The sequence below is a fragment of the Vicugna pacos genome, unplaced genomic scaffold, assembly GCF_048564905.1.
Source record: "Vicugna pacos unplaced genomic scaffold, VicPac4 SAC-SAT, whole genome shotgun sequence".
Taxonomy (NCBI): Eukaryota; Metazoa; Chordata; class Mammalia; order Artiodactyla; family Camelidae; genus Vicugna; species Vicugna pacos.
The window spans coordinates 42,352,978-42,375,399 of NW_027328721.1; positions in this window are offsets into that span (position 1 = coordinate 42,352,978).

The window sequence follows — 22,422 nt, forward strand, 5'->3', positions numbered from 1 at the left end:
TTCCTGGCAGACAGAAATTATGAAAACCCTCAGGGGAGATGAGCTGAGGCATTCCGTTAGAACCCACGCGCTGCCGACCGTTGGTGGAACCTACCACGCTCAGGATTCCAAAACGATTCTCAGAGCGTTGGGGAGCTCGAGAGACACCTCCACACAGCTCTCTTCAGTTACAGGTGTTCCCTGTTCTGGGAAGTCCGAGACATACCTTCCCTGACCTTGGGGAGGCAGCCTTTGACAGTGGGATTACTTGAAACCAACCCCTAGTATTCCCTGGCCGCCGGAATTTAGGAAAACCCTCAGGGGAGACGAGCTTAGGCATTCCGTTAGAACCCACGCGCTGCCGACCGTTGGTGGAACCTCCCCACGCTCAGGATTCCGGAACCATAATCAAAGCGTGGGGGCGCTTGAGAGAAAACTCCAGGCAGCTCTCTTCAGTCACAGGTGTTCCCTGATAGGGGGAAGTCCGAGAAATAACTTCCCTGACCTTGGGGTGACAGCCGCTGACCCTGGACATTCCAGCGCAAATCCATAGCATTTCCTGGAAGCCAGCCATTAGAAAAACCCTCAGGGGAGACAAGATTAGGGATTCCGTTTGAACCCACGGACTGCCGACCGTTGGTGGAACCTGCACACGCTCAGGATTCCGGAACCATTCTCAATGCGTGTGGGAGCTCGAGAGACAACTCCACGCAGCTCTGTTCAGTCACAGGTGTTCCCTTTTGAAGGGAATTCCGAGAAATTACTTCCCTGACTTTGGGGTGGCATCACCTGATCCTGGGAATTCCGGTGCAGATCCCTAGCATTCCCTGGCAGCCAAAAATTAGGAAAATAATCAGGGGAGACGAGCTTAGGCATTGAGTTAGAACCCACACGCTGTCGACCGTTGGTGGAACCTCCCCACGCTCAGGATTCCGGAACCATAATCACTGCGTGGGGGAGGTCGAGAGGTAACTCAACGCAGCTCTCTTCAGTCACAGGTGTTCCCTGTTAGGGGGATGTCCGAGAAAAACATTCCCTGACCTTGGGGAGGCAGCCTTTGTCACATGGAATTCCTGCAAACACCCCTAGCATTCCCTGGCAGCCAGAAATTAGGAAAACGCTCAGGGGAGACGAGCTTAAGCATTCCGCTAGAACCCACGCGTTGCCGACCGTTGGTGGAACTTCCCCACGCTCAGGATTCCGGATCCATAATCACTGCGTGGGGGAGCTCGAGATGTAACTCAACGAAGCTCTCTTCAGTCACAGGTGTTCCCTGTTACGGGGAAGTCCGAGAAATCTATTCCCTGACCTTGGAGTGGCAGCCTCTGTCACTGGGATTTCCTGAAAACCCCCCTAGCATTCCCTGGCAGAGAGACATTAGGAAAACGCTCAGGGCAGACGAGCTTAATCATTCCGTTAGATCCCATGCACTGCCGACCGTTGGAGGAACCTCCCGACGCTCAGTATTCCGGAACCATTGTCAGTGCGTGGGGGAGCTCGAGAGACAACTTCACGCAGCTCTCTCCAGTCACAGGTGTTCCCTGTTAGGGGAAGTCCGAGAAATATATTCCCAGGCCTTGGGGTGTCCGCCCCTGATACTGGGTATTCCAGCGCAGATCCCTAGCATTCCCTGGCAGCCAGAATTTAAGTAAATCCTCAGGGGAGACGAGCTGAGGCATTACGTTAGAACCCACGCGCTGCCGACCGTTGGTAGAACCTGCCCACGCTCAGGATTCCGGAACCATAATCAGTGCGTGGGGGAGCTCCAGAGACAACTCCACGTAGCTCTCTTCAGTCACAGTTGTTCCCTGTTAATGGGAATTCTGAGAAATAACTTCCCTGACCTTGGGGAGGCATCCTCAGTCACTGGGATTTCCTGCAAAACCCCCTAGCATTCCCTGGCACAGAGATATTAGGAAAACACTCAGGGTAGACCAGATTAGGTATTCCGTTACAACACACGACTGCCGACCGTTGATGGAACCTCCCCACCCTCAGGATACCGGAACCATTGTCAGTGCGTGGGGGAGCTCGAGAGACAACTCCACGAGCTCTCTTCAGTCACAGGTGTTCCCTGTTAGGTGTAAGTCCGAGAAATAGATTTCTTGACCATGGGGAGGCAGCCTCTGTCAGTGGGATTTCCTGCAAACCCCAATAGCATTTCCTGGCAAGAGACATTAGGAAAACCCTCAGGGGAGACAAGTTTAGGCATTCCGTTAGAACCCACGCGCTGCCGACCGTTGGTGGAACCTCCCCACTCTCAGGATTCCAGAACCATAATGAGAGCGTGGGGGAGCTCGAGAGACAACTCCACGCAGCTCTCTTCAGTCACAGGTATTAACTCTTAGGGGGAAGTCCGAGAAATACCTTCCCTGAACTTAGGGTAGGCAGCCTCGGTCACTGGGATTTCCTGCAAACCCCCTAGCATTCCCTGGCAGAGAGACATTAGGAAAATCGTCATGGGAGACGAGCTTATGCATTCCGTTTGAACCCACGCGCTGCCAAAAGTTGGTGGAACCTCCCCACGCTCAGGATTCCGGAACCATAATCAAAGCGTGGGGGCGCTTGAGAGACAACTCCAGGCAGCTCTCTTCAGTCACAGGTGTTCCCTGATAGGGGGAAGTCCGAGAAATAACTTCCCTAACCTTGGGGTGACAGCCGCTGACCCTGGGCATTCCAGCGCATATCCATAGCATTTCCTGGAAGCCAGCCATTAGAAAAACCCTCAGGGGAGACGAGATTAGGGATTCCGTTTGAACCCACGGACTGCCGACCGTTGGTGGAACCTACACACGCTCAGGATTCCGGAATCATTCTCAATGCGTGTGGGAGCTCGAGAAACAACTCCACGCAGCACTCTTCAGTCACAGGTGTTCCATGTTATGGGGAAGTCCGAGAAATACCTTCCCTGAACTTGAGGAGGCAGCCTTTGTCACTGGGATTTCCTGCAAACACCCCTAGCATTCCCTGGCAGAGAGATTTTAGGAAAACACTCAGGGGAGACGAGCATATGCATTCCGTTAGATCCCATGCGCTGCCGACCTTTGGTGGAACCTCCCCACGCTCAGGATTCCAGAACCATAATCACTGCGTGGGGGAGCTCGAGAGGTAACTCAACGCAGCTCTCTTCAGTCACAGGTGTTCCCTGTTAGGGGGAAGTCTGAGAAATCTATTCCCTGACCTTGGAGTGGCAGCCTCTGTCACTGGGAATGCCTGAAAACCCCCCTAGCATTCCCTGGCAGAGAGACATTAGGAAAAACCTCAGTGGAGATGAGCTTTGGCATTCCGTTAAATCCCATGCGCTGCCGACCGTTGGAGGAACCTTCCAACGCTCAGGATTCTGGAACCATAATCACTGCGTGGGGAAGCTCGAGAGACAACTCCAAGCAGCTCTCTTCATTCACAGGTGATCCCTGTTAGGTGGAAGTTCGTAAAATATATTCCCTGACCTTGGGGTGGCAGCCCCTGAGCCTGGGCATTCCAGCGCAGATCCCTAGCATTCCCTGGCAGCCAGAAAATAGGAAAACCCTCATGGGAGACGAGCTTAGGAATTTTGTTAGAACCCACGTGCTGCCGAACGTTGGTGGAACCTCCCCAGGCTTAAGATTCCGGAGCTATTATCACTGCGTGGGTGAGCTCGAGAGGTAACTCAACGCAGCTCTCTTCAGTCACAGGTGTTCCCTGTTAGGGGGAAGTCTGAGAAATCTATTCCCTGACCTTGGAGTGGCAGCCACTGTCATTGGGAATGCCTGAAAACCCCCCTAGCATTCCCTGGCAGAGAGACATTAGGAAAAAACTCAGTGGAGACGCGCTTAGGCATTCTGTTAGATCCCATGCGCTGCCGACCGTTGGAGGAACCTTCCCACGCTCAGGATTCTGGAACCATAATCAGTGCGTGGGGAAGCTCGAGAGACAATTCCACGCAGCTCTCTTCAGTCACAGGGGTTCCCTGTTAGGGGGAAGTCCGAAAAACATATTCCCTGACTTTGTGTTGGCATCACTGAGTCTGGGCATTCCAGCGCAGAACCCTAGCATTCCCTGGCAGTCAGAAAATAGGAAAACCCTCATGGGAGACGAGCTTAGGCATTCCGTTAGAACCCACGTGCTGCCGACCTTTGGTGGAACCTCCCCACGCTCAGGATTCCGGAACCATTGTCAGTGCGTGGGGGAGCTCGAGAGACAAATCCACGCAGCTCTCTTAAGTCACAGGTGTTCCCTGTTCGGAGGAAGTAAGAAAAATATATTCCCTGACCTTGGGGTGGCAGCCTCTGTCACTTGCATTTCCTGCAAACCCCCCTAGCATTCCCTGGCAGAGAGATTTTAGGAAAACCCTCAGGGGAGATGAGCTCAGGCATTCGGTTAGAACCCGCGCGCTGCCGACCGTTGGTGGAACCTCCCCACGCTCAGTATTCCGGAACCAATCTCAGTGCGTGGGGGACCTCGAGAGACAATTCCACGCAGCTCTCTTTAATCACAGGTGTTCCCTGTTAGGGGGAAGTAAGAAAAATATATTCCCTGACCTTGGGGTGGCAGCCCCTAAGCCTGGGCATTCCAGCGCAGATCCCTAGCATTCCCTGGCAGCCAGAAAATAGGAAAACCCTCATGGTAGACGAGCTTAGACATTCCGTTAAAACCCACGTGCTGCCGAACGTTGGTGGAACCTCCCCACGCTCAGGCTTCCGGGACTATAATCACTGCGTGGGGGAGCTCGAGAGGTAACTCAACGAAGCTCTCTTCAGTCACAGGTGTTCCCTGTTAGGGGGAAGTCTGAGAAATGTATTCCCTGACCTTGGAGTGGCAGCCACTTTCACTGGGAATGCCTGAACACCCCCCTAGCATTCCCTGGCAGAGAGATATTAGGAAAACCCTCAGGGGAGATGAGCTCAGGCATTCGGTTAGAACCCGCGCGCTGCCGACCGTTGTTGGAACCTCCCCACGCTCAGGATTCTGGAACCATTGTCAGTGCGTGTGGGAGCTCGTGAGACAACCCCACGGAGCTCTCTTCATTCACAGGTGTTCCCTGTTAGGGGGAATTCTGAGAAATATGTTCAAAGACCTTGGGGTGGCAGCCCCTGAACCTGGGCATTCCAGCGCAGATCCCTAGCATTCCCTGGCAGCCAGAATTTAGGAAAACCCTCAGGGGAGACGAGCATAGGCATTCCGTTGGAACCCACGTGCTGCCGACCGTTGGTGGAACCTCCCCACGCTCAGGATTCCGGAACCATTCTCAGGGCGTGGGGGATCTCGACAGACAAATCCACGAAGATCTCCTCAGTCACAGGTGTTCCCTGTTAAGGGGAAGTCCGAGAAATACCTTCGCTGGGGAGGCAGACTCTGTCACTGGGATTTCCTGAAAACCCCTAGAATTCCCTGGCAAAGGGAAATTAGGAAAAACCTCAGGGGAGGCGAGTTTAGGCATTCCGTTAGAACCCAAGCGCTGCCGGCCGTTGGTGGAACCTCCCCATGCTCAGGATTTCGGAACCACTCTCAGTGCGTGGGGGAGCACGAGAGAAAACTCCACGAAGCTCTCTTCAGACACAGGTGTTCCCTGTTAGGGGGAAGTCCGAGAAATATATTCCCTGATCATGAGGTGACAGCCCCTGACCCTGGGCATTCCAGCGCAGATCCCTAGCATTTCCTGGCAGACAGAAATTATGAAAACCCTCAGGGGAGATGAGCTGAGGCATTCCGTTAGAACCCACGCGCTGCCGACCGTTGGTGGAACCTACCACGCTCAGGATTCCAAAACGATTCTCAGAGCGTTGGGGAGCTCGAGAGACACCTCCACACAGCTCTCTTCAGTTACAGGTGTTCCCTGTTCTGGGAAGTCCGAGACATACCTTCCCTGACCTTGGGGAGGCAGCCTTTGACAGTGGGATTACTTGAAACCAACCCCTAGTATTCCCTGGCCGCCGGAATTTAGGAAAACCCTCAGGGGAGACGAGCTTAGGCATTCCGTTAGAACCCACGCGCTGCCGACCGTTGGTGGAACCTCCCCACGCTCAGGATTCCGGAACCATAATCAAAGCGTGGGGGCGCTTGAGAGAAAACTCCAGGCAGCTCTCTTCAGTCACAGGTGTTCCCTGATAGGGGGAAGTCCGAGAAATAACTTCCCTGACCTTGGGGTGACAGCCGCTGACCCTGGACATTCCAGCGCAAATCCATAGCATTTCCTGGAAGCCAGCCATTAGAAAAACCCTCAGGGGAGACGAGATTAGGGATTCCGTTTGAACCCACGGACTGCCGACCGTTGGTGGAACCTGCACACGCTCAGGATTCCGGAACCATTCTCAATGCGTGTGGGAGCTCGAGAGACAACTCCACGCAGCTCTGTTCAGTCACAGGTGTTCCCTTTTGAAGGGAATTCCAAGAAATTACTTCCCTGACTTTGGGGTGGCATCACCTGATCCTGGGAATTCCGGTGCAGATCCCTAGCATTCCCTGGCAGCCAAAAATTAGGAAAATAATCAGGGGAGACGAGCTTAGGCATTGAGTTAGAACCCACACGCTGTCGACCGTTGGTGGAACCTCCCCACGCTCAGGATTCCGGAACCATAATCACTGCGTGGGGGAGGTCGAGAGGTAACTCAACGCAGCTCTCTTCAGTCACAGGTGTTCCCTGTTAGGGGGATGTCCGAGAAAAACATTCCCTGACCTTGGGGAGGCAGCCTTTGTCACATGGAATTCCTGCAAACACCCCTAGCATTCCCTGGCAGCCAGAAATTAGGAAAACGCTCAGGGGAGACGAGCTTAAGCATTCCGCTAGAACCCACGCGTTGCCGACCGTTGGTGGAACTTCCCCACGCTCAGGATTCCGGATCCATAATCACTGCGTGGGGGAGCTCGAGATGTAACTCAACGAAGCTCTCTTCAGTCACAGGTGTTCCCTGTTACGGGGAAGTCCGAGAAATCTATTCCCTGACCTTGGAGTGGCAGCCTCTGTCACTGGGATTTCCTGAAAACCCCCCTAGCATTCCCTGGCAGAGAGACATTAGGAAAACGCTCAGGGCAGACGAGCTTAATCATTCCGTTAGATCCCATGCACTGCCGACCGTTGGAGGAACCTCCCGACGCTCAGTATTCCGGAACCATTGTCAGTGCGTGGGGGAGCTCGAGAGACAACTTCACGCAGCTCTCTCCAGTCACAGGTGTTCCCTGTTAGGGGAAGTCCGAGAAATATATTCCCAGGCCTTGGGGTGTCCGCCCCTGATACTGGGTATTCCAGCGCAGATCCCTAGCATTCCCTGGCAGCCAGAATTTAAGTAAATCCTCAGGGGAGACGAGCTGAGGCATTACGTTAGAACCCACGCGCTGCCGACCGTTGGTAGAACCTGCCCACGCTCAGGATTCCGGAACCATAATCAGTGCGTGGGGGAGCTCCAGAGACAACTCCACGTAGCTCTCTTCAGTCACAGTTGTTCCCTGTTAATGGGAATTCTGAGAAATAACTTCCCTGACCTTGGGGAGGCATCCTCTGTCACTGGGATTTCCTGCAAAACCCCCTAGCATTCCCTGGCACAGAGATATTAGGAAAACACTCAGGGTAGACCAGATTAGGTATTCCGTTACAACACACGACTGCCGACCGTTGATGGAACCTCCCCACCCTCAGGATACCGGAACCATTGTCAGTGCGAGGGGGAGCTCGAGAGACAACTCCACGAGCTCTCTTCAGTCACAGGTGTTCCCTGTTAGGTGTAAGTCCGAGAAATAGATTTCTTGACCATGGGGAGGCAGCCTCTGTCAGTGGGATTTCCTGCAAACCCCAATAGCATTTCCTGGCAAGAGACATTAGGAAAACCCTCAGGGGAGACAAGTTTAGGCATTCCGTTAGAACCCACGCGCTGCCGACCGTTGGTGGAACCTCCCCACTCTCAGGATTCCAGAACCATAATGAGAGCGTGGGGGAGCTCGAGAGACAACTCCACGCAGCTCTCTTCAGTCACAGGTATTAACACTTAGGGGGAAGTCCGAGAAATACCTTCCCTGAACTTAGGGTAGGCAGCCTCGGTCACTGGGATTTCCTGCAAACCCCTAGCATTCCCTGGCAGAGAGACATTAGGAAAATCCTCATGGGAGACGAATTTAGGCAATCCGTTAGATCCCACACGATGCCGACAGTTGGTGGAACCTCCCCACGCTCAGGATTCCGGAACAATTCTTAGTGCATGGGGGAGCTCGAGAGACAACTCCACGCAGCTCTCTTCAGTCACAAGTGTTCCCTGTAAGGGGGAATTCCGAGAAATAACTTCCCTGACCTTGGGGAACAGATTCTGTCACTCAGATTCCCTGCAAACCCCCCTAGCATTCCCTGGCACAGAGACATTAGGAAAACCCTCAGGGGAGACGAGCTTATGCATTCCGTTTGAACCCAAGCGCTGTCAAAAGTTGGTGGAACCTCCCCACGCTCAGGATTCCGGAATCATTCTCAATGCGTGTGGGAGCTCGAGAAACAACTCCACGCAGCACTCTTCAGTCACAGGTGTTCCATGTTATGGGGAAGTCCGAGAAATACCTTCCCTGAACTTGAGGAGACAGCCTTTGTCACTGGGATTTCCTGCAAACCCCCCTAGCATTCCCTGGCAGAGAGATTTTAGGAAAACCCTCAGGGGAGACGAGCATATGCATTCCGTTAGATCCCATGCGCTGCCGACCTTTGGTGGAACCTCCCCACGCTCAGGATTCCAGAACCATAATCACTGCGTGGGGGAGCTCGAGAGGTAACTCAACGCAACTCTCTTCAGTCACAGCTGTTCCCTGTTAGGGGGAAGTCTGAGAAATCTATTCCCTGACCTTGGAGTGGCAGCCTCTGTCACTGGGAATGCCTGAAAACCCCCCTAGCATTCCCTGGCAGAGAGACATTAGGAAAAACCTCAGTGGAGATGAGCTTAGGCATTCCGTTAGATCCCATGCGCTGCCGACCGTTGGAGGAACCTTCCAACGCTCAGGATTCTGGAACCATAATCATTGCGTGGGGAAGCTCGAGAGACAACTCCAAGCAGCTCTCTTCATTCACAGGTGATCCCTGTTAGGTGGAAGTTCGTAAAATATATTCCCTGACCTTGGGGTGGCAGCCCCTGAGCCTGGGCATTCCAGCGCAGATCCCTAGCATTCCCTGGCAGCCAGAAAATAGGAAAACCCTCATGGGAGACGAGCTTAGGCATTCCGTTAGAACCCACGTGCTGCCGACCGTTGGTGGAACCTCCCCACGCTCAGGATTCCGGAACCATTGTCAGTGCGTGGGGGAGCTCGAGAGACAACTCCACGCAGCTCTCTTAAGTCACAGGTGTTCCCTGTACGGGGGAAGTAAGAAAAATATATTCCCTGACCTTGGGGTGGCAGCCTCTGTCACTTGCATTTCCTGCAAACCCCCCTAGCATTCCCTGGCAGAGAGATTTTAGGAAAACCCTCAGGGGAGATGAGCTCAGGCATTCTGTTAGATCCCATGCGCTGCCGACCGTTGGTGGAACCTCCCCACGCTCAGTATTCCGGAACCAATCTCAGTGCGTGGGGGACCTCGAGAGACAATTCCACGCAGCTCTCTTTAATCACAGGTGTTCCCTGTTAGGGGGAAGTAAGAAAAATATATTCCCTGACCTTGGGGTGGCAGCCCCTAAGCCTGGGCATTCCAGCGCAGATCCCTAGCATTCCCTGGCAGCCAGAAAATAGGAAAACCCTCATGGTAGACGAACTTAGACATTCCGTTAAAACCCACGTGCTGCCGAACGTTGGTGGAACCTCCCCACGCTCAGGCTTCCGGGACTATAATCACAGCGTGGGGGAGCTCGAGAGGTAACTCAACGAAGCTCTCTTCAGTCACAGGTGTTCCCTGTTAGGGGGAAGTCTGAGAAATCTATTCCCTGACCTTGGAGTGGCAGCCACTGTCATTGGGAATGCCTGAAAACCCCCCTAGCATTCCCTGGCAGAGAGACATTAGGAAAAAACTCAGTGGAGACGCGCTTAGGCATTCTGTTAGATCCCATGCGCTGCCGACCGTTGGAGGAACCTTCCCACGCTCAGGATTCTGGAACCATAATCAGTGCGTGGGGAAGCTCGAGAGACAATTCCACGCAGCTCTCTTCAGTCACAGGGGTTCCCTGTTAGGGGGAAGTCCGAAAAACATATTCCCTGACTTTGTGTTGGCAGTCACTGAGTCTGGGCATTCCAGCGCAGATCCCTAGCATTCCCTGGCAGTCAGAAAATAGGAAAACCCTCATGGGAGACGAGCTTAGGCATTCCGTTAGAACCCACGTGCTGCCGACCGTTGGTGGAACCTCCCCACGCTCAGGATTCCGGAACCATTGTCAGTGTGTGGGGGAGCTCGAGAGACAAATCCACGCAGCTCTCTTAAGTCACAGGTGTTCCCTGTACGGGGGAAGTAAGAAAAATATATTCCCTGACCTTGGGGTGGCAGCCTCTGTCACTTGCATTTCCTGCAAACCCCCCTAGCATTCCCTGGCAGAGAGATTTTAGGAAAACCCTCAGGGGAGATGAGCTCAGGCATTCTGTTAGATCCCATGCGCTGCCGACCGTTGGTGGAACCTCCCCACGCTCAGTATTCCGGAACCAATCTCAGTGCGTGGGGGACCTCGAGAGACAATTCCACGCAGCTCTCTTTAATCACAGGTGTTCCCTGTTAGGGGGAAGTAAGAAAAATATATTCCCTGACCTTGGGGTGGCAGCCCCTAAGCCTGGGCATTCCAGCGCAGATCCCTAGCATTCCCTGGCAGCCAGAAAATAGGAAAACCCTCATGGTAGACGAACTTAGACATTCCGTTAAAACCCACGTGCTGCCGAACGTTGGTGGAACCTCCCCACGCTCAGGCTTCCGGGACTATAATCACAGCGTGGGGGAGCTCGAGAGGTAACTCAACGAAGCTCTCTTCAGTCACAGGTGTTCCCTGTTAGGGGGAAGTCTGAGAAATCTATTCCCTGACCTTGGAGTGGCAGCCTCTGTCACTGGGAATGCCTGATAACCCCCCTAGCATTCCCTGGCAGAGAGACATTAGGAAAAACCTCAGTGGAGATGAGCTTAGGCATTCCGTTAGATCCCATGCACTGCCGACCGTTGGAGGAACCTTCCAACGCTCAGGATTCTGGAACCATAATCATTGCGTGGGGAAGATCGAGAGACAACTCCAAGCAGCTCTCTTCATTCACAGGTGATCCCTGTTAGGTGGAAGTTCGTAAAATATATTCCCTGACCTTTGGGTGGCAGCCCCTGAGCCTGGGCATTCCAGCGCAGATCCCTAGCATTCCCTGGCAGCCAGAAAATAGGAAAACCCTCATGGGAGACGAGCCTAGGCATTTTGTTAGAACCCACGTGCTGCCGAACGTTGGTGGAACCTCCCCAGGCTTAAGATTCCGGAGCTATTATCACTGCGTGGGTGAGCTCGAGAGGTAACTCAACGCAGCTCTCTTCAGTCACAGGTGTTCCCTGTTAGGGGGAAGTCTGAGAAATCTATTCCCTGACCTTGGAGTGGCAGCCACTGTCATTGGGAATGCCTGAAAACCCCCCTAGCATTCCCTGGCAGAGAGACATTAGGAAAAAACTCAGTGGAGACGCGCTTAGGCATTCTGTTAGATCCCATGCGCTGCCGACCGTTGGAGGAACCTTCCCACGCTCAGGATTCTGGAACCATAATCAGTGCGTGGGGAAGCTCGAGAGACAATTCCACGCAGCTCTCTTCAGTCACAGGGGTTCCCTGTTAGGGGGAAGTCCGAAAAACATATTCCCTGACTTTGTGTTGGCAGTCACTGAGTCTGGGCATTCCAGCGCAGATCCCTAGCATTCCCTGGCAGTCAGAAAATAGGAAAACCCTCATGGGAGACGAGCTTAGGCATTCCGTTAGAACCCACGTGCTGCCGACCTTTGGTGGAACCTCCCCACGCTCAGGATTCCGGAACCATTGTCAGTGCGTGGGGGAGCTCGAGAGACAAATCCACGCAGCTCTCTTAAGTCACAGGTGTTCCCTGTTCGGGGGAAGTAAGAAAAATATATTCCCTGACCTTGGGGTGGCAGCCTCTGTCACTTGCATTTCCTGCAAACCCCCCTAGCATTCCCTGGCAGAGAGATTTTAGGAAAACCCTCAGGGGAGATGAGCTCAGGCATTCGGTTAGAACCCGCGCGCTGCCGACCGTTGGTGGAACCTCCCCACGCTCAGTATTCCGGAACCAATCTCAGTGCGTGGGGGACCTCGAGAGACAATTCCACGCAGCTCTCTTTAATCACAGGTGTTCCCTGTTAGGGGGAAGTAAGAAAAATATATTCCCTGACCTTGGGGTGGCAGCCCCTAAGCCTGGGCATTCCAGCGCAGATCCCTAGCATTCCCTGGCAGCCAGAAAATAGGAAAACCCTCATGGTAGACGAGCTTAGACATTCCGTTAAAACCCACGTGCTGCCGAACGTTGGTGGAACCTCCCCACGCTCAGGCTTCCGGGACTATAATCACTGCGTGGGGGAGCTCGAGAGGTAACTCAACGAAGCTCTCTTCAGTCACAGGTGTTCCCTGTTAGGGGGAAGTCTGAGAAATCTATTCCCTGACCTTGGAGTGGCAGCCACTTTCACTGGGAATGCCTGAAAACCCCCCTAGCATTCCCTGGCAGAGAGATATTAGGAAAACCCTCAGGGGAGACGAGCTTAGGCATTCCGTTAGAACCCACGCGCTGCCGACCGTTGGTGGAACCTCCCCACGCTCAGGATTCTGGAACCATTGTCAGTGCGTGTGGGAGCTCGTGAGACAACCCCACGGAGCTCTCTTCATTCACAGGTGTTCCCTGTTAGGGGGAATTCTGAGAAATATATTCAAAGTCCTTGGGGTGGCAGCCCCTGAACCTGGGCATTCCAGCGCAGATCCCTAGCATTCCCTGGCAGCCAGAATTTAGGAAAACCCTCAGGGGAGACGAGCTTAGGCATTCCGTTAGAACCCACGCGCTGCCGACCGTTGGTGGAACCTCCCCACGCTCAGGATTCTGGAACCATTGTCAGTGCGTGTGGGAGCTCGTGAGACAACCCCACGGAGCTCTCTTCATTCACAGGTGTTCCCTGTTAGGGGGAATTCTGAGAAATATGTTCAAAGACCTTGGGGTGGCAGCCCCTGAACCTGGGCATTCCAGCGCAGATCCCTAGCATTCCCTGGCAGCCAGAATTTAGGAAAACCCTCAGGGGAGACGAGCATAGGCATTCCGTTGGAACCCACGTGCTGCCGACCGTTGGTGGAACCTCCCCACGCTCAGGATTCCGGAACCATTCTCAGGGCGTGGGGGATCTCGACAGACAAATCCACGAAGATCTCCTCAGTCACAGGTGTTCCCTGTTAAGGGGAAGTCCGAGAAATACCTTCCCTGGGGAGGCAGACTCTGTCACTGGGATTTCCTGAAAACCCCTAGAATTCCCTGGCATAGGGAAATTAGGAAAAACCTCAGGGGAGGCGAGTTTAGGCATTCCGTTAGAACCCAAGCGCTGCCGGCCGTTGGTGGAACCTCCCCATGCTCAGGATTTCGGAACCACTCTCAGTGCGTGGGGGAGCACGAGAGAAAACTCCACGAAGCTCTCTTCAGACACAGGTGTTCCCTGTTAGGGGGAAGTCCGAGAAATATATTCCCTGATCATGAGGTGACAGCCCCTGACCCTGGGCATTCCAGCCGAGATCCCTAGCATTTCCTGGCAGACAGAAATTATGAAAACCCTCAGGGGAGATGAGCTGAGGCATTCCGTTAGAACCCACGCGCTGCCGACCGTTGGTGGAACCTACCACGCTCAGGATTCCAAAACGATTCTCAGAGCGTTGGGGAGCTCGAGAGACACCTCCACACAGCTCTCTTCAGTTACAGGTGTTCCCTGTTCTGGGAAGTCCGAGACATACCTTCCCTGACCTTGGGGAGGCAGCCTTTGACAGTGGGATTACTTGAAACCAACCCCTAGTATTCCCTGGCCGCCGGAATTTAGGAAAACCCTCAGGGGAGACGAGCTTAGGCATTCCGTTAGAACCCACGCGCTGCCGACCGTTGGTGGAACCTCCCCACGCTCAGGATTCCGGAACCATAATCAAAGCGTGGGGGCGCTTGAGAGACAACTCCAGGCAGCTCTCTTCAGTCACAGGTGTTCCCTGATAGGGGGAAGTCCGAGAAATAACTTCCCTGACCTTGGGGTGACAGCCGCTGACCCTGGACATTCCAGCGCAAATCCATAGCATTTCCTGGAAGCCAGCCATTAGAAAAACCCTCAGGGGAGACGAGATTAGGGATTCCGTTTGAACCCACGGACTGCCGACCGTTGGTGGAACCTGCACACGCTCAGGATTCCGGAACCATTCTCAATGCGTGTGGGAGCTCGAGAGACAACTCCACGCAGCTCTGTTCAGTCACAGGTGTTCCCTTTTGAAGGGAATTCCGAGAAATTACTTCCCTGACTTTGGGGTGGCATCACCTGATCCTGGGAATTCCGGTGCAGATCCCTAGCATTCCCTGGCAGCCAAAAATTAGGAAAATAATCAGGGGAGACGAGCTTAGGCATTGAGTTAGAACCCACACGCTGTCGACCGTTGGTGGAACCTCCCCACGCTCAGGATTCCGGAACCATAATCACTGCGTGGGGGAGGTCGAGAGGTAACTCAACGCAGCTCTCTTCAGTCACAGGTGTTCCCTGTTAGGGGGATGTCCGAGAAAAACATTCCCTGACCTTGGGGAGGCAGCCTTTGTCACATGGAATTCCTGCAAACACCCCTAGCATTCCCTGGCAGCCAGAAATTAGGAAAACGCTCAGGGGAGACGAGCTTTAGCATTCCGCTAGAACCCACGCGTTGCCGACCGTTGGTGGAACTTCCCCACGCTCAGGATTCCGGATCCATAATCACTGCGTGGGGGAGCTCGAGATGTAACTCAACGAAGCTCTCTTCAGTCACAGGTGTTCCCTGTTACGGGGAAGTCCGAGAAATCTATTCCCTGACCTTGGAGTGGCAGCCTCTGTCACTGGGATTTCCTGAAAACCCCCCTAGCATTCCCTGGCAGAGAGACATTAGGAAAACGCTCAGGGCAGACGAGCTTAATCATTCCGTTAGATCCCATGCACTGCCGACCGTTGGAGGAACCTCCCGACGCTCAGTATTCCGGAACCATTGTCAGTGCGTGGGGGAGCTCGAGAGACAACTTCACGCAGCTCTCTCCAGTCACAGGTGTTCCCTGTTAGGGGAAGTCCGAGAAATATATTCCCAGGCCTTGGGGTGTCCGCCCCTGATACTGGGTATTCCAGCGCAGATCCCTAGCATTCCCTGGCAGCCAGAATTTAAGTAAATCCTCAGGGGAGACGAGCTGAGGCATTACGTTAGAACCCACGCGCTGCCGACCGTTGGTAGAACCTGCCCACGCTCAGGATTCCGGAACCATAATCAGTGCGTGGGGGAGCTCCAGAGACAACTCCACGTAGCTCTCTTCAGTCACAGTTGTTCCCTGTTAATGGGAATTCTGAGAAATAACTTCCCTGACCTTGGGGAGGCATCCTCTGTCACTGGGATTTCCTGCAAAACCCCCTAGCATTCCCTGGCACAGAGATATTAGGAAAACACTCAGGGTAGACCAGATTAGGTATTCCGTTACAACACACGACTGCCGACCGTTGATGGAACCTCCCCACCCTCAGGATACCGGAACCATTGTCAGTGCGTGGGGGAGCTCGAGAGACAACTCCACGAGCTCTCTTCAGTCACAGGTGTTCCCTGTTAGGTGTAAGTCCGAGAAATAGATTTCTTGACCATGGGGAGGCAGCCTCTGTCAGTGGGATTTCCTGCAAACCCCAATAGCATTTCCTGGCAAGAGACATTAGGAAAACCCTCAGGGGAGACAAGTTTAGGCATTCCGTTAGAACCCACGCGCTGCCGACCGTTGGTGGAACCTCCCCACTCTCAGGATTCCAGAACCATAATGAGAGCGTGGGGGAGCTCGAGAGACAACTCCACGCAGCTCTCTTCAGTCACAGGTATTAACTCTTAGGGGGAAGTCCGAGAAATACCTTCCCTGAAATTAGGGTAGGCAGCCTCGGTCACTGGGATTTCCTGCAAACCCCCTAGCATTCCCTGGCAGAGAGACATTAGGAAAATCCTCATGGGAGACGAATTTAGGCAATCCGTTAGATCCCACACGATGCCGACAGTTGGTGGAACCTCCCCACGCTCAGGATTCCGGAACAATTCTTACTGCATGGGGGAGCTCGAGAGACAACTCCACGCAGCTCTCTTCAGTCACAAGTGTTCCCTGTAAGGGGGAATTCCGAGAAACAACTTCCCTGACCTTGGGGAGCAGATTCTGTCACTCAGATTCCCTGCAAACCTCCCTAGCATTCCCTGGCACAGAGACATTAGGAAAACCCTCAGGGGAGACGAGCTTATGCATTCCGTTTGAACCCACGCGCTGCCAAAAGTTGGTGGAACCTCCCCACGCTCAGGATTCCGGAACCATAATCAAAGCGTGGGGGCGCTTGAGAGACAACTCCAGGCAGCTCTCTTCAGTCACAGGTGTTCCCTGATAGGGGGAAGTCCGAGAAATAACTTCCCTAACCTTGGGGTGACAGCCGCTGACCCTGGGCATTCCAGCGCAAATCCATAGCATTTCCTGGAAGCCAGCCATTAGAAAAACCCTCAGGGGAGACGAGATTAGGGATTCCGTTTGAACCCACGGACTGCCGACCGTTGGTGGAACCTACACACGCTCAGGATTCCGGAATCATTCTCAATGCGTGTGGGAGCTCGAGAAACAACTCCACGCAGCACTCTTCAGTCACAGGTGTTCCATGTTATGGGGAAGTCCGAGAAATACCTTCCCTGAACTTGAGGAGGCAGCCTTTGTCACTGGGATTTCCTGCAAACACCCCTAGCATTCCCTGGCAGAGAGATTTTAGGAAAACCCTCAGGGGAGACGAGCATATGCATTCCGTTAGATCCCATGCGCTGCCGACCTTTGGTGGAACCTCCCCACGCTCAGGATTCCAGAACCATAATCACTGCGTGGGGGAGCTCGAGAGGTAACTCAACGCAGCTCTCTTCAGTCACAGGTGTTCCCTGTTAGGGGGAAGTCTGAGAAATCTATTCCCTGACCTTGGAGTGGCAGCCTCTGTCACTGGGAATGCCTGAAAACCCCCCTAGCATTCCCTGGCAGAGAGACATTAGGAAAAACCTCAGTGGAGATGAGCTTTGGCATTCCGTTAAATCCCATGCGCTGCCGACCGTTGGAGGAACCTTCCAACGCTCAGGATTCTGGAACCATAATCATTGCGTGGGGAAGCTCGAGAGACAACTCCAAGCAGCTCTCTTCATTCACAGGTGATCCCTGTTAGGTGGAAGTTCGTAAAATATATTCCCTGACCTTGGGGTGGCAGCCCCTGAGCCTGGGCATTCCAGCGCAGATCCCTAGCATTCCCTGGCAGCCAGAAAATAGGAAAACCCTCATGGGAGACGAGCTTAGGCATTTTGTTAGAACCCACGTGCTGCCGAACGTTGGTGGAACCTCCCCAGGCTTAAGATTCCGGAGCTATTATCACTGCGTGGGTGAGATCGAGAGGTAACTCAACGCAGCTCTCTTCAGTCACAGGTGTTCCCTGTTAGGGGGAAGTCTGAGAAATCTATTCCCTGACCTTGGAGTGGCAGCCACTGTCATTGGGAATGCCTGAAAACCCCCCTAGCATTCCCTGGCAGAGAGACATTAGGAAAAAACTCAGTGGAGACGCGCTTAGGCATTCTGTTAGATCCCATGCGCTGCCGACCGTTGGAGGAACCTTCCCACGCTCAGGATTCTGGAACCATAATCAGTGCGTGGGGAAGCTCGAGAGACAATTCCACGCAGCTCTCTTCAGTCACAGGGGTTCCCTGTTAGGGGGAAGTCCGAAAAACATATTCCCTGACTTTGTGTTGGCAGTCACTGAGTCTGGGCATTCCAGCGCAGATCCCTAGCATTCCCTGGCAGTCAGAAAATAGGAAAACCCTCATGGGAGACGAGCTTAGGCATTCCGTTAGAACCCACGTGCTGCCGACCTTTGGTGGAACCTCCCCACGCTCAGGATTCCGGAACCATTGTCAGTGCGTGGGGGAGCTCGAGAGACAAATCCACGCAGCTCTCTTAAGTCACAGGTGTTCCCTGTTCGGGGGAAGTAAGAAAAATATATTCCCTGACCTTGGGGTGGCAGCCTCTGTCACTTGCATTTCCTGCAAACCCCCCTAGCATTCCCTGGCAGAGAGATTTTAGGAAAACCCTCAGGGGAGATGAGCTCAGGCATTCGGTTAGAACCCGCGCGCTGCCGACCGTTGGTGGAACCTCCCCACGCTCAGTATTCCGGAACCAATCTCAGTGCGTGGGGGACCTCGAGAGACAATTCCACGCAGCTCTCTTTAATCACAGGTGTTCCCTGTTAGGGGGAAGTAAGAAAAATATATTCCCTGACCTTGGGGTGGCAGCCCCTAAGCCTGGGCATTCCAGCGCAGATCCCTAGCATTCCCTGGCAGCCAGAAAATAGGAAAACCCTCATGGTAGACGAGCTTAGACATTCCGTTAAAACCCACGTGCTGCCGAACGTTGGTGGAACCTCCCCACGCTCAGGCTTCCGGGACTATAATCACTGCGTGGGGGAGCTCGAGAGGTAACTCAACGAAGCTCTCTTCAGTCACAGGTGTTCCCTGTTAGGGGGAAGTCTGAGAAATCTATTCCCTGACCTTGGAGTGGCAGCCACTTTCACTGGGAATGCCTGAAAACCCCCCTAGCATTCCCTGGCAGAGAGATATTAGGAAAACCCTCAGGGGAGACGAGCTTAGGCATTCCGTTAGAACCCACGCGCTGCCGACCGTTGGTGGAACCTCCCCACGCTCAGGATTCTGGAACCATTGTCAGTGCGTGTGGGAGCTCGTGAGACAACCCCACGGAGCTCTCTTCATTCACAGGTGTTCCCTGTTAGGGGGAATTCTGAGAAATATATTCAAAGTCCTTGGGGTGGCAGCCCCTGAACCTGGGCATTCCAGCGCAGATCCCTAGCATTCCCTGGCAGCCAGAATTTAGGAAAACCCTCAGGGGAGACGAGCTTAGGCATTCCGTTAGAACCCACGCGCTGCCGACCGTTGGTGGAACCTCCCCACGCTCAGGATTCTGGAACCATTGTCAGTGCGTGTGGGAGCTCGTGAGACAACCCCACGGAGCTCTCTTCATTCACAGGTGTTCCCTGTTAGGGGGAATTCTGAGAAATATGTTCAAAGACCTTGGGGTGGCAGCCCCTGAACCTGGGCATTCCAGCGCAGATCCCTAGCATTCCCTGGCAGCCAGAATTTAGGAAAACCCTCAGGGGAGACGAGCATAGGCATTCCGTTGGAACCCACGTGCTGCCGACCGTTGGTGGAACCTCCCCACGCTCAGGATTCCGGAACCATTCTCAGGGCGTGGGGGATCTCGACAGACAAATCCACGAAGATCTCCTCAGTCACAGGTGTTCCCTGTTAAGGGGAAGTCCGAGAAATACCTTCCCTGGGGAGGCAGACTCTGTCACTGGGATTTCCTGAAAACCCCTAGAATTCCCTGGCATAGGGAAATTAGGAAAAACCTCAGGGGAGGCGAGTTTAGGCATTCCGTTAGAACCCAAGCGCTGCCGGCCGTTGGTGGAACCTCCCCATGCTCAGGATTTCGGAACCACTCTCAGTGCGTGGGGGAGCACGAGAGAAAACTCCACGAAGCTCTCTTCAGACACAGGTGTTCCCTGTTAGGGGGAAGTCCGAGAAATATATTCCCTGATCATGAGGTGACAGCCCCTGACCCTGGGCATTCCAGCCGAGATCCCTAGCATTTCCTGGCAGACAGAAATTATGAAAACCCTCAGGGGAGATGAGCTGAGGCATTCCGTTAGAACCCACGCGCTGCCGACCGTTGGTGGAACCTACCACGCTCAGGATTCCAAAACGATTCTCAGAGCGTTGGGGAGCTCGAGAGACACCTCCACACAGCTCTCTTCAGTTACAGGTGTTCCCTGTTCTGGGAAGTCCGAGACATACCTTCCCTGACCTTGGGGAGGCAGCCTTTGACAGTGGGATTACTTGAAACCAACCCCTAGTATTCCCTGGCCGCCGGAATTTAGGAAAACCCTCAGGGGAGACGAGCTTAGGCATTCCGTTAGAACCCACGCGCTGCCGACCGTTGGTGGAACCTCCCCACGCTCAGGATTCCGGAACCATAATCAAAGCGTGGGGGCGCTTGAGAGACAACTCCAGGCAGCTCTCTTCAGTCACAGGTGTTCCCTGATAGGGGGAAGTCCGAGAAATAACTTCCCTGACCTTGGGGTGACAGCCGCTGACCCTGGACATTCCAGCGCAAATCCATAGCATTTCCTGGAAGCCAGCCATTAGAAAAACCCTCAGGGGAGACGAGATTAGGGATTCCGTTTGAACCCACGGACTGCCGACCGTTGGTGGAACCTGCACACGCTCAGGATTCCGGAACCATTCTCAATGCGTGTGGGAGCTCGAGAGACAACTCCACGCAGCTCTGTTCAGTCACAGGTGTTCCCTTTTGAAGGGAATTCCGAGAAATTACTTCCCTGACTTTGGGGTGGCATCACCTGATCCTGGGAATTCCGGTGCAGATCCCTAGCATTCCCTGGCAGCCAAAAATTAGGAAAATAATCAGGGGAGACGAGCTTAGGCATTGAGTTAGAACCCACACGCTGTCGACCGTTGGTGGAACCTCCCCACGCTCAGGATTCCGGAACCATAATCACTGCGTGGGGGAGGTCGAGAGGTAACTCAACGCAGCTCTCTTCAGTCACAGGTGTTCCCTGTTAGGGGGATGTCCGAGAAAAACATTCCCTGACCTTGGGGAGGCAGCCTTTGTCACATGGAATTCCTGCAAACACCCCTAGCATTCCCTGGCAGCCAGAAATTAGGAAAACGCTCAGGGGAGACGAGCTTTAGCATTCCGCTAGAACCCACGCGTTGCCGACCGTTGGTGGAACTTCCCCACGCTCAGGATTCCGGATCCATAATCACTGCGTGGGGGAGCTCGAGATGTAACTCAACGAAGCTCTCTTCAGTCACAGGTGTTCCCTGTTACGGGGAAGTCCGAGAAATCTATTCCCTGACCTTGGAGTGGCAGCCTCTGTCACTGGGATTTCCTGAAAACCCCCCTAGCATTCCCTGGCAGAGAGACATTAGGAAAACGCTCAGGGCAGACGAGCTTAATCATTCCGTTAGATCCCATGCACTGCCGACCGTTGGAGGAACCTCCCGACGCTCAGTATTCCGGAACCATTGTCAGTGCGTGGGGGAGCTCGAGAGACAACTTCACGCAGCTCTCTCCAGTCACAGGTGTTCCCTGTTAGGGGAAGTCCGAGAAATATATTCCCAGGCCTTGGGGTGTCCGCCCCTGATACTGGGTATTCCAGCGCAGATCCCTAGCATTCCCTGGCAGCCAGAATTTAAGTAAATCCTCAGGGGAGACGAGCTGAGGCATTACGTTAGAACCCACGCGCTGCCGACCGTTGGTAGAACCTGCCCACGCTCAGGATTCCGGAACCATAATCAGTGCGTGGGGGAGCTCCAGAGACAACTCCACGTAGCTCTCTTCAGTCACAGTTGTTCCCTGTTAATGGGAATTCTGAGAAATAACTTCCCTGACCTTGGGGAGGCATCCTCTGTCACTGGGATTTCCTGCAAAACCCCCTAGCATTCCCTGGCACAGAGATATTAGGAAAACACTCAGGGTAGACCAGATTAGGTATTCCGTTACAACACACGACTGCCGACCGTTGATGGAACCTCCCCACCCTCAGGATACCGGAACCATTGTCAGTGCGTGGGGGAGCTCGAGAGACAACTCCACGAGCTCTCTTCAGTCACAGGTGTTCCCTGTTAGGTGTAAGTCCGAGAAATAGATTTCTTGACCATGGGGAGGCAGCCTCTGTCAGTGGGATTTCCTGCAAACCCCAATAGCATTTCCTGGCAAGAGACATTAGGAAAACCCTCAGGGGAGACAAGTTTAGGCATTCCGTTAGAACCCACGCGCTGCCGACCGTTGGTGGAACCTCCCCACTCTCAGGATTCCAGAACCATAATGAGAGCGTGGGGGAGCTCGAGAGACAACTCCACGCAGCTCTCTTCAGTCACAGGTATTAACTCTTAGGGGGAAGTCCGAGAAATACCTTCCCTGAAATTAGGGTAGGCAGCCTCGGTCACTGGGATTTCCTGCAAACCCCCTAGCATTCCCTGGCAGAGAGACATTAGGAAAATCCTCATGGGAGACGAATTTAGGCAATCCGTTAGATCCCACACGATGCCGACAGTTGGTGGAACCTCCCCACGCTCAGGATTCCGGAACAATTCTTACTGCATGGGGGAGCTCGAGAGACAACTCCACGCAGCTCTCTTCAGTCACAAGTGTTCCCTGTAAGGGGGAATTCCGAGAAACAACTTCCCTGACCTTGGGGAG